This window comes from Anas platyrhynchos, chromosome 8 (genome assembly GCF_047663525.1).
Source record: "Anas platyrhynchos isolate ZD024472 breed Pekin duck chromosome 8, IASCAAS_PekinDuck_T2T, whole genome shotgun sequence".
NCBI lineage: Eukaryota > Metazoa > Chordata > Aves > Anseriformes > Anatidae > Anas > Anas platyrhynchos.
The window spans coordinates 7692501-7701819 of NC_092594.1; the positions used below are offsets into that span (position 1 = coordinate 7692501).

A 9319-nucleotide genomic window follows, 5' to 3' on the forward strand; every position below is an offset into this window, starting at 1 on the left:
TCTACTGGTAGCAGTATAAAAATGATATACAGATGCCAGTGCCAACGAAGGCAGGACAAGAGGTCCAGATTTACACAGTAAAAGCTTCACATGCGCTCTGTCAGCTTTGATTGATCTGCGCTATACCTCAGAAACTTGTTGACTGGTAAAGGGAACAGCGCAAATAATTCACCGCAACAAGCCAGATAATTCACCCAGCCAATCGGTCTGCTCCACTTCTCCTGGCGGTGACATACGAGTCCTCCTCCCGCACAGAGATGCATCATTCTACAGCCTGGCAGCGCTCGGTGTCGCGGTGGGGGTGGGGGAGGCAGGCAAGAAGAGAAAGAAAGGGGGGCAAGGGAAGGAAGGGAGGGAGAAAGAAAGGTGGGAGCAGCGTACACAAAAGGAAAGGCGAGACAAGGAGAAGTTGGGTTTGGGTAATGGGCACAGCCATCTACCTTTTCCATGCTGAGCCCAGGCAAAGCCATTCAGCCCCAGTGGTCATTATCATATTGATTAAGTTCATCAGAGAGCAATTTTGGGTTTAACGCCAGCGGATTGGGAAGGGGAGCAAATAATTATCTAAGAAAAGCACAACATTCTTACCGCAGGGACGTTTCCCTGTTCCAGTTCATTGAGGGAGTTGATTAAGTTTAAATGAAGCAGACACTGGATAAAAGTAAGGGTATTGACCACTGGGCAGCGCGGGCTGCGCTTGAAAAGGCCTGATACATGCAGAAAAGCAAGATTTGCTAAATGCTCTAATCTTCAATCAAATCTTACATCAATACAGACAAAGTTTGGTAATGAGAGATTCAATGAAGCATGCGGGAGAAAGAATTAATCCTCTTGGTCTAAACTGGGTTCAACTTTGAAGCCTGCTCCGAAGGAAAGACAGTTATCTAAATGCTAAATAAGAAACTTATTGTACTTTTCTTGGCATGCTAATCTTTTGTCTATTTCATCTCTATTATTTGTATGCTTATAGACGGCAGTTGTCATGGTGATTATATCAAGCCACTTGTGTGCGGATGACTGCGAGGAATCAGGGTCTCCCCGCAGCCCCAGGCACAGCGCGGCGGGGCCACCCTCCCGTTCCCCCCCCCCACCCCCCCGCGCTGCCGTGTGCGCCCGCGGAGTGCCGCGGCTGGAAGGGGGAAGCGGTCCCCATCGCCTGACAGCACCGGGCCCCCCCCTCTCCTCTTTTCCCCCAAGATAACCCAAACCGGAGCCCATCAAGAGGTGCTTTTTTTTTTTTTTTTTTTTTTTTTTTTTTTTGAGCTTGCCTTGATAAGCTTTTGATGTCACAAATCAAACACTCGCCAGGAGGTAGATAATGGGGAGTGTGATCTCCTCCATTTGTACACAGACAGCGCTTTGGCACCGGCGCTGCCTTGAACCGGCGTCAAACCCCGCGGATGGCCGGACCCCGTCGCCGTCCCCGGGCCCCGCCGCTCCCCGGGGCTGGGAAGCCCCCTCCGCGGGGAATTAAGATTCATGACATGCAAACAGCGAGGTGAGCGCGCACTGCAGCCGCGAAAGGGTCGGAGGGAAGGAGGAAAGCGGCGCGGGGGAGAAGGAGGGAGAGAGCGCATGGGACCGCTCTGCCGCGCCTGCTGGCAGGCACCGGAGCCGGGACAGCCCCCGGGGGGCTCAGGCACCCTAATACCCCTTCCGGCCCCGGGAGGACCGGCAGACTGCGTGGGTGCAGCAAAAAGGGGAGTTTCCCCCGGGCTCCCCGCGATGCAGTCATTGGAGCGCACAAGGGTGGCACCCGAGCTTTTATGCGTTTTACAAAAGTTGTCAAATTAAGGCCGGATTAGGGCTCCCTTCAGGATTTGTGGGCTCTTCAGAGGCTGGGAGCTGCCCCTACATCCCGTCAGTGCTTATGAAAAGCTTAAAAAGTAATAAAAGGGGGAGTGATCTTGAGAGAAAGTAACATGCATAACTCTTATTAAATGAGCAGCGAGCGGGGCTGTGAACTTGAATAACTGTTTGAACTTTAATTTGTTCATTAACAGGATTTGCCCCCGACTGTGAATGTTATTACTTCTCTTAAAAGCGAGGTGCAAATGCAAAGCTATAATGAAAGAGCCTGGCAAAAAGTTAAACGCCCAGTAATTACACCAGCCTCACTGAAAACTTAAAGTAACACAAAAGTGGAGAAGACGGGGTCGGGCTGCTGCTCTCCCGGCTCGGGCAGCGGCGGCCGCGCACCCGCAACACCCCCGGGACCTCGCTCGCTGAATGCGTTCGAACAGCTTGGAAACGACTTTAAAACATTACAAATAATAACAGTAATAATAATAAAGATAAAAAAGTGTACTTCTGTTTTCCTCGGTGGCGGAATTCTGCTTTATGCCTCTAACTGTTTTAAATTTTGAGTGAAACGGGGTGTCTGAAGTCTGATCTAATCTGCATGTTTGTATCCTAAACAGGGCACATTAGCTCCTCTGTCCCCCTTCACACCGACAGGAGATAAAACTCTGGAGAACCGGAATAAAACAAACTGCTACTCCTCTCAGAAGGTATATGACTTTACTGATGCGTTTGCCAGTTAGCTCCTCATCGACTGCCTTTTCATCTGTCATTCCTTTCCTGTTTTTGTCAACTGACTCTGTTTTTTTTTTTTTTTTTTTATAACTCACTTGTCATCTGCATCCTTCCTCAACAGGAACATGCAGCCAGGTCGCAATTAAATATACAGATACACGAGCTGTTAGCAAGACTTCACCCTCGTAGCCGAATCTGAAAGCAGCCGAGCCGGGGAAATGATGACCCTGTCACTTATTCCTCAGACTTAAAATGCGTCCAAACTCGCCGGCAGAGCCCGCGGCTCTCGCTCGGGGGCTCTCTTTTGTCGGCGCCCCTCGCCCTGCCCACGGCGGCTCCGGGGCTCTCCTCTTCCTCTTCTTCCTCCTCCGGCAGAGATGGGAAGGGGCGAACCTGATCGCAGCGCTTCACTGTCACCTTTCGGAGCAGAAGAAAAGCAAGACAGCGCTACGCAGAGTGCGAATGAAAACCCAGTGCCAGTTTCAAAGGCTCTCCTGCTCCTACAACAGTGTACTCAGGAAGGGGATCGTGCTGTCTTAACGTTACTAAGCTGAACTGTTTCAATTACAGAGCTGTAAATAAAGATATAGCTTATTTTATAGATCTAATTATTCAGTTTTTACAAAATTTTCATCAGGAAAAAAATATAGTATTGATACACAGAAAAAAAAAAAAAAAAACTTACATACAAAAAAAATTACTTACAAAGTAAATTAATTTCTTCAGCTACATTTGTCCGTCCCAGCCTGGACCATCAGAACTGACACCCGAGGGGAGGTCTGCAGACAAGGAAGCTTCCTCAGTGTGAGCTGAGCAGCCACGAATGCAGCCTGGGCTTGACTAAGAATACAGGAGGAGAGAGCCAGGAAGGGGACAGCATTTTCTGTACTTTTACCGATCAGAATGGTTGTACCAACTAGATTTTCTAACACCACTAGGTCCAAAGACAGGAGCATCTTAGCCAAAAAAAACACCTGGGACGACACAGTGCATCTCCTGCCAGAATCAGGGCACAACTCACACACCTGCATTCTGTGCCATGTTTGGGTGGCCTTCAGCTTCCACCCTGCTGAGACCCCCCACCACAAAAGCTCTGCACAAGCACTAAGATGGTCTTAAGAGTGTGCCTACAGGAAAAACCCCAGCCTTCTAACCAGGCAGAAAAAAGCATCGCTGGCAAGGATTGCTAACTAATGGCACGTCCAAGTTGTGACTTGCTGGTAAATAGCGACAGTGGCCTTAGGAGAGCCACGCTGTGGCTTTGGTCCTGCCCAGCCCTCACCGCAGTACCGACTGCTGCTTCTCCGGTGAGACCGACTGAAGCGGCTTTCTTGTAGGATCAGGGCAGCGACTGCTCCTGTGGTGTTAGGTTCCCCCCATCTAACCTCTGGAGATCGCTTTACAGCCCAAGGGAACCTAACGCAGCACAGATAAATAACACCGGGGCTCGTGCAGACACTGATTAAATTGTTGAACTTCACCAAGCGGACTCGATTAACCGCGGACTTGGCGCTGGATGTCACCTTCAGACGAGCACCACCAGCCTGCACGTTCCTGCCGTAGCCCCCTGCACGCCGGCGGGGGGCGTGATAAAATGGAGCCTGACCGAGCACTCCGGGCGCGGAGGCTGCTCGGAAAGAAGCCGGCTACTGAAAAGCAGTTGCCCCGAGTGTCTGTCAGCGTCAAAAAAAGAGATTTTTAAAAGGCGAGGGGCGCCCGGCCGGGCGGAGGGATGCTTTGCCACTGCGGCCCAGCGCCCTTACTTCCCAGGACATCCCGAATTCTGCTTTGGCCACAGGCTGGCAGATCAGCCTCCTGTATTTGGGGTGCCTCATTTCGTGCCACCCGAACTGCGGGCCGCAAGGGCTGTAGCAGCTGTTCCGCAGGCTGCACCTCGCTGCTCTTAGCTCTCCCCGACGGCAGGGCTGGTAAACAGCGGCTGGCAGTGCCGGCGCCGCGGCTTGGAGCCACCCAAGGTGTGCGAGTCGGCGTATCCCGAAATGAGGACATAGACACTGCGCCGCCCGCCTGGCATTGAGTCGTCAAACAGTCAAAGTCTTGATACAGCGGGGGAAAAAACAAAACAAAGCAAAGCAAAACAAAACAAAAACAAACAAACAAACAAAAACAAAACAAAAAAACCCCACTAACTAGACTTTTAAAGCCGAGAAGCCCTCAGGCTGTAGGGAAATCATCGCTGTTGATTTCAGCCGGAGCATCTGTATCTCGGTGACAGCAGGATCACACGCACAAAAACACAAAACAAGAAGTAAAACTGTTTCCTCTTCTGCAGATAAAATGAAATAAAATAATAAAATAAAATAAAATAAAATAAAATAAAATAATAAAATAAAATAAAATAAAATAAAATAAAATAAAATAAAATAAAATAAAATAAAATAAAATAAAATAAAATAATAAAATAAAGGCGATTTTGCAGCTTGCTAGCGAGGCGTTTGCATGCCACCGTCCTGCCGGCAGCGGCTTGCCCGGGAGCGGGACCGGCCGGGGCGGGGAGCGGGCAGCGGGCAGCGGCCGCGCGTGAGCGGCGCCCCCTGACGGCCATGGTGGGAACTGCGCCCGCCTCTGCCATGTCGGGGCCGGGGCCCGGCGGGCCGGGGAGAGATGGCTGGATCGGACGGGACGGGAAGAGATAAGATGGGATGGGATGGTCCCGCCCCGCTCGCCGAATCCTTAATCGAGACCCCAATTTTGTCATTTGGAAATACTAATTATCTAATCACGCCACACTGTGGAGCGTACTTGTCTGCCCAATTAGCTAGGACAATTATTAAAATGCGGCGGCCTAATTACGTCTCAATTTAATGCTGGCAAACCCGTGTATAGAGCAGTAATTAAAACCCTCTCCTTGCCTCTGCCTTTAGGGCAGGGGTTGATTAGGACCTGTCAGGGGCTGTGCTGAACCAAAGCAGTCAGGCGTATTGTGCAACATGACCCCACATTGTTAAGTGTGTCAACATATTAACCTGAATTCCCTTCAGCCCACATAATCACATTCGGTGGGAGGAATAAAAGGGCTAAAACATGAAGCATTTTATTAAAAAAAAATCTTTTTAATTAATGCTGTAAGAGATCTGACGCATTTTGAGCTACTAAGTGCTGCAAGTCATGTAAGACTGGTGCTTCTAATTACCAGCAAAGCAAGGTTTGCCCTTCTCTGGTAAAAATACTTCCCTCTTCTCTCATTTAAAGAAAATAATCTTTCTTTTGGGTAGTGTGTTTTTTAAAAGCCAGTTAGTTGGCTTCCAGTGATAAAGTTGATTACCAGGTTTTTGTTTGATGATGGAACACAAGTGAATATAGACATCTGCGAGAATCAAACAGAAGACTCGAGGCGTAAATAAAACGGCCAGGATTTAACACTTGAAAGAAGTTAATAAAGTTGAAAATTAAAAATCATAATATTGGGATAATTTCTAAATATTTATTTTTTGCTCAGCACTCAAGTTTGATAGGAAGTCAGTGTTGAAACACAGGCAGGCAAGAGGGAGCATGAGGCCCATGGTTACATGTGTGCCCACAACCTGGCTGTGCCCTGTGCCTGCAGCAGCCCAGGGCCTGGCCTTCCCTAGCCATGGCCACCTCAGGAAGGCCCCACTGGACATGGCAGTAGTGGTGGTCCTGTTAGCATGTCCTTTTTTGGCTTGAAACACACTGTGCCAAGGGATTGGCTCCTTCTTCTCCAGTTTGCAAGCTCTCTGACATTTGGGGCTACAGAAAAAAATGTTGTTTCCCTGGAAAAGAGGCGGCCCCTTCTCCAACTGCATGTGCCCTACATCTTGGAAGTGGCCCCTTCTGAGTCTCCTCGGATGGTGAACCGAAGTGCAAATCTGTGTTCTGACTTGTTCTCGTGGCTGTCAGCGTGTTTTCCTCTTGTCAGCAGCAATTGACTGGTCAGGTTCACCCTTGTACAGCAACTGTAACAGCTCATTGACAGACCAGTGACCCAGCCAGACCCGATAATGGAAAACTATTGATTTCTGTGGGCTCAGCAGATCTAAAATGAATGCCCAGTATAATGTCATCAGCTGTTTCTGACTCTGATAGAAAGTATCAAAGACATGCTGCCTATCCTGACAATTTGCTCACCAAAAAAAATAGTGCCCAAAAGCAAACAAAGTGGCCTTTCTCAGTTTTTCCCCCTAACAAACAGGGACCACTCGGTGTCTGCGTCAAGGCCGAGGAACCATGGTCCAGGTGTGCTGGGGACACTGGCTGCCCTTTCCAGCGAGCAGACTGTGACAGCCCCTTCAGACTTCCAACACCTGCCATGGAAGAACAACCGTGTGGGCACATGGCACAGCAGCCCTCACCCACCTGCCCAACTGCAGAGAGCAGGGAATGCAAGAGCAGGAAGGCTGCCAGGGGACATGGTGCTGCTCCTGCCTCCAGCAAAGCCAAAGACTTGAACAAGCCCACAGTGCCTGAGCTGCGTGCACCCTGCTCCCGTGCCATAACAAATAATGCATAGGTTTAGAAGGAAGTTAGGTGGTAATAAGTTCTGCTAATAAAAATCTGATAGAGATCAACACTTAAAGATCTGTGGGATTGTAACAGCTATTTGATATAAGGATCACTGTATTTAAGTTCAGCTAGGAAAAGGAACCAGTATGGCATCCTTCTCAAAAAATGTTTAACTCCAGGGGACAAGGAAGCTTGCCAAGTTACTTTTGGCCCCAGGGAACCCCATCCCAGAGAGGAGGCCTGTCTTTCCCACACAGATCGTTCCATCTGGGTAAAACAGCAGCCACAGATGTCCCTTGCAGCTAACCAAGCTCAGATCACAGCAGTACTTAGCAGAGCACAAAGTCATCGGGACGCTCACCAGCACATGCTGGAAAGTCTAAATGGAACGAGGATCAGACAGATGCTGGCATCCCATGTGACACCGCTACCTGCTGGGGATGTTTCAATGAGCCCCAGAGCCCTTGAGTGGGGCCTGGAGATTTCCAGAACTCAGCACCTTCCAGATTAATGAATCTTCCTATAAGGCATGGGAGGAAAAAGCTGAGATAGCCTTGCAGATGCCAGCACTCACTCAATGCAAGATCCCATACCAGTGGAGATTGGAAGAGCTTTGTGATCCTGGCAAAAAACTCAAGTGGCCTTAGAGTAAGTATTTAGATTAATTATGAACAACCAGTCCATTTTATCAAAAAACAAACAAACAAAAAAAAACAAAACAAAACAAAACAAAACAAAAAACCAGCCCTTCCTCTATGTATTTTCACCTTTTGTAGCTTTTTGCTGTGTGGCTTCTCTGTGTGCATACTTTGCGCCCCTCTCCCCATTGCTTTGTCCACTGCAGGCAGACATGTCCTGCCCGTACCTCTGGCAGCCAGCATGGCATGGCGTTGTACCATGCACACATGTCGGGGGAGTGCCTGCATGGATTATTCGAGCATGACCGCAGCTGAACACATTTCAGTTTCTGCATACGTTCATTTCCTATGTACATTGCACTGCACAGCCTAGGCTCCCTCTCCTCCAGCTCCTGAATCCACCCACCTCCACTCAAGCTTTTATTTCGTGTTCAGTTTCCATATGGTCCTCTCCAGCATCCCTCTTCACAGTGCCCCCTCAAGGCCTGGTCCTGAGGGGGTGAGCCTGCTGCACCTGAGAAGCATTAAGCACAGCTGTGCAAATTACAGACTACCCTCTGGGTTTTTGCCTTTTTAATGATCATTTTGAATTAAATGAAATGTAAACTCTCACAGGTTTCTGTTTTGTCTTTTCCCCCAAACAAAACCACAGCACATTTCCCATTAATGAGAACAAGGAATGGAAACCCTTCCTACCTCCCTCACAGGGGAGTGTTTCAGAGCATCAGTAGCTCAGGGTGATGCTCAAATCTGATTGTCATCTCTGGAGAGTCTCAGGTCAGTTCTCAGCTCCTCTTCCTGCCCATTTATTTTACCCCCAAATCTTGTGTTAAGCCAAGTGGAGCTAACACCTACACTCTGCTCACTTCCTAAGCACAAAGAACACGTTCAGGCCCTTGGACAGCAAGCTCCTGAGGCAGGGATTATGCTCTGTAGTATTACTGTTGTCATATTTTCCCTGCTGTAATGTTCCGAGCACATTTATGTCATTTATAAAATAAATTTTGCAGACATATTGAAATCCACAATGGCACAAAGAAAGGAGTAATAAAAGTAACCATGTACATTTGCTTCTGACAACAATGTTGGCTGTGACAAGCCACTCCTAATCAGCAAATAAGTAACATAAATGAAATAGAGTTCTGAACAGTTAAAAGAGTAGGGAAGCTGCCCACAGTCCCCTTCCATAGCAGAGACTTTATGGCTGCGTTCAGCTCTTCACCACCTGAGCTCTGATCCCCCTGTCCTCAGCACACCTCTCCTCATTCCAGTGAGGAGCACGCACAACTGATGCTTGATAGCTTTATCGTCTTTTGGCTTGTCCAGCCACAAAAAAAAAAAAAAAAAAAAAAAAAAAAAAAAAAAAAAAAGCATCTCAACACAGCAAACCCCTGCAAGCACTTGCCAAAATTAGCCACTGGAAAACTTTTATCAAGTCCTTGTCTGTTCTGGCTGGTTCCTAACCACACCTCCAGAAGTGCTCAGTATGGGATCAGAAAGGCATAAGACATACAAGGAACATAGATTTCCACATTTTTACTAAAGTCCTCCTGAATCATTGTACATATACATATATATTCCATAGCATTCAGTATTTCAGTAGTGTTGAGGTGCCTCTGTCCAGCCCCTCCTGTTCTCAGGGATGAGCCTATCTGACAGCC

General features: G+C 48.3%; 2 long non-coding RNA genes across 2 annotated transcripts; one reads left to right on the forward strand and one right to left on the reverse strand.

The window, feature by feature from the left end:
* The first annotated feature begins 1258 nt into the window (after window positions 1–1258).
* Window positions 1259–2794, forward strand: LOC110353967 (uncharacterized). Its single transcript, XR_002405272.4, has 3 exons — window positions 1259–1498; window positions 2421–2510; window positions 2657–2794. It is a non-coding gene; the product is annotated as an uncharacterized lncRNA (long non-coding RNA).
* On the reverse strand, window positions 1745–4812 carry LOC113844397 (uncharacterized). The gene is made up of 2 exons (XR_003498981.3): window positions 3241–4812; window positions 1745–2952 (listed from the first exon to the last, which is right to left on the reverse strand). It is a non-coding gene; the product is annotated as an uncharacterized lncRNA (long non-coding RNA).
* Between the last annotated feature and the right edge of the window lie 4507 nt (window positions 4813–9319).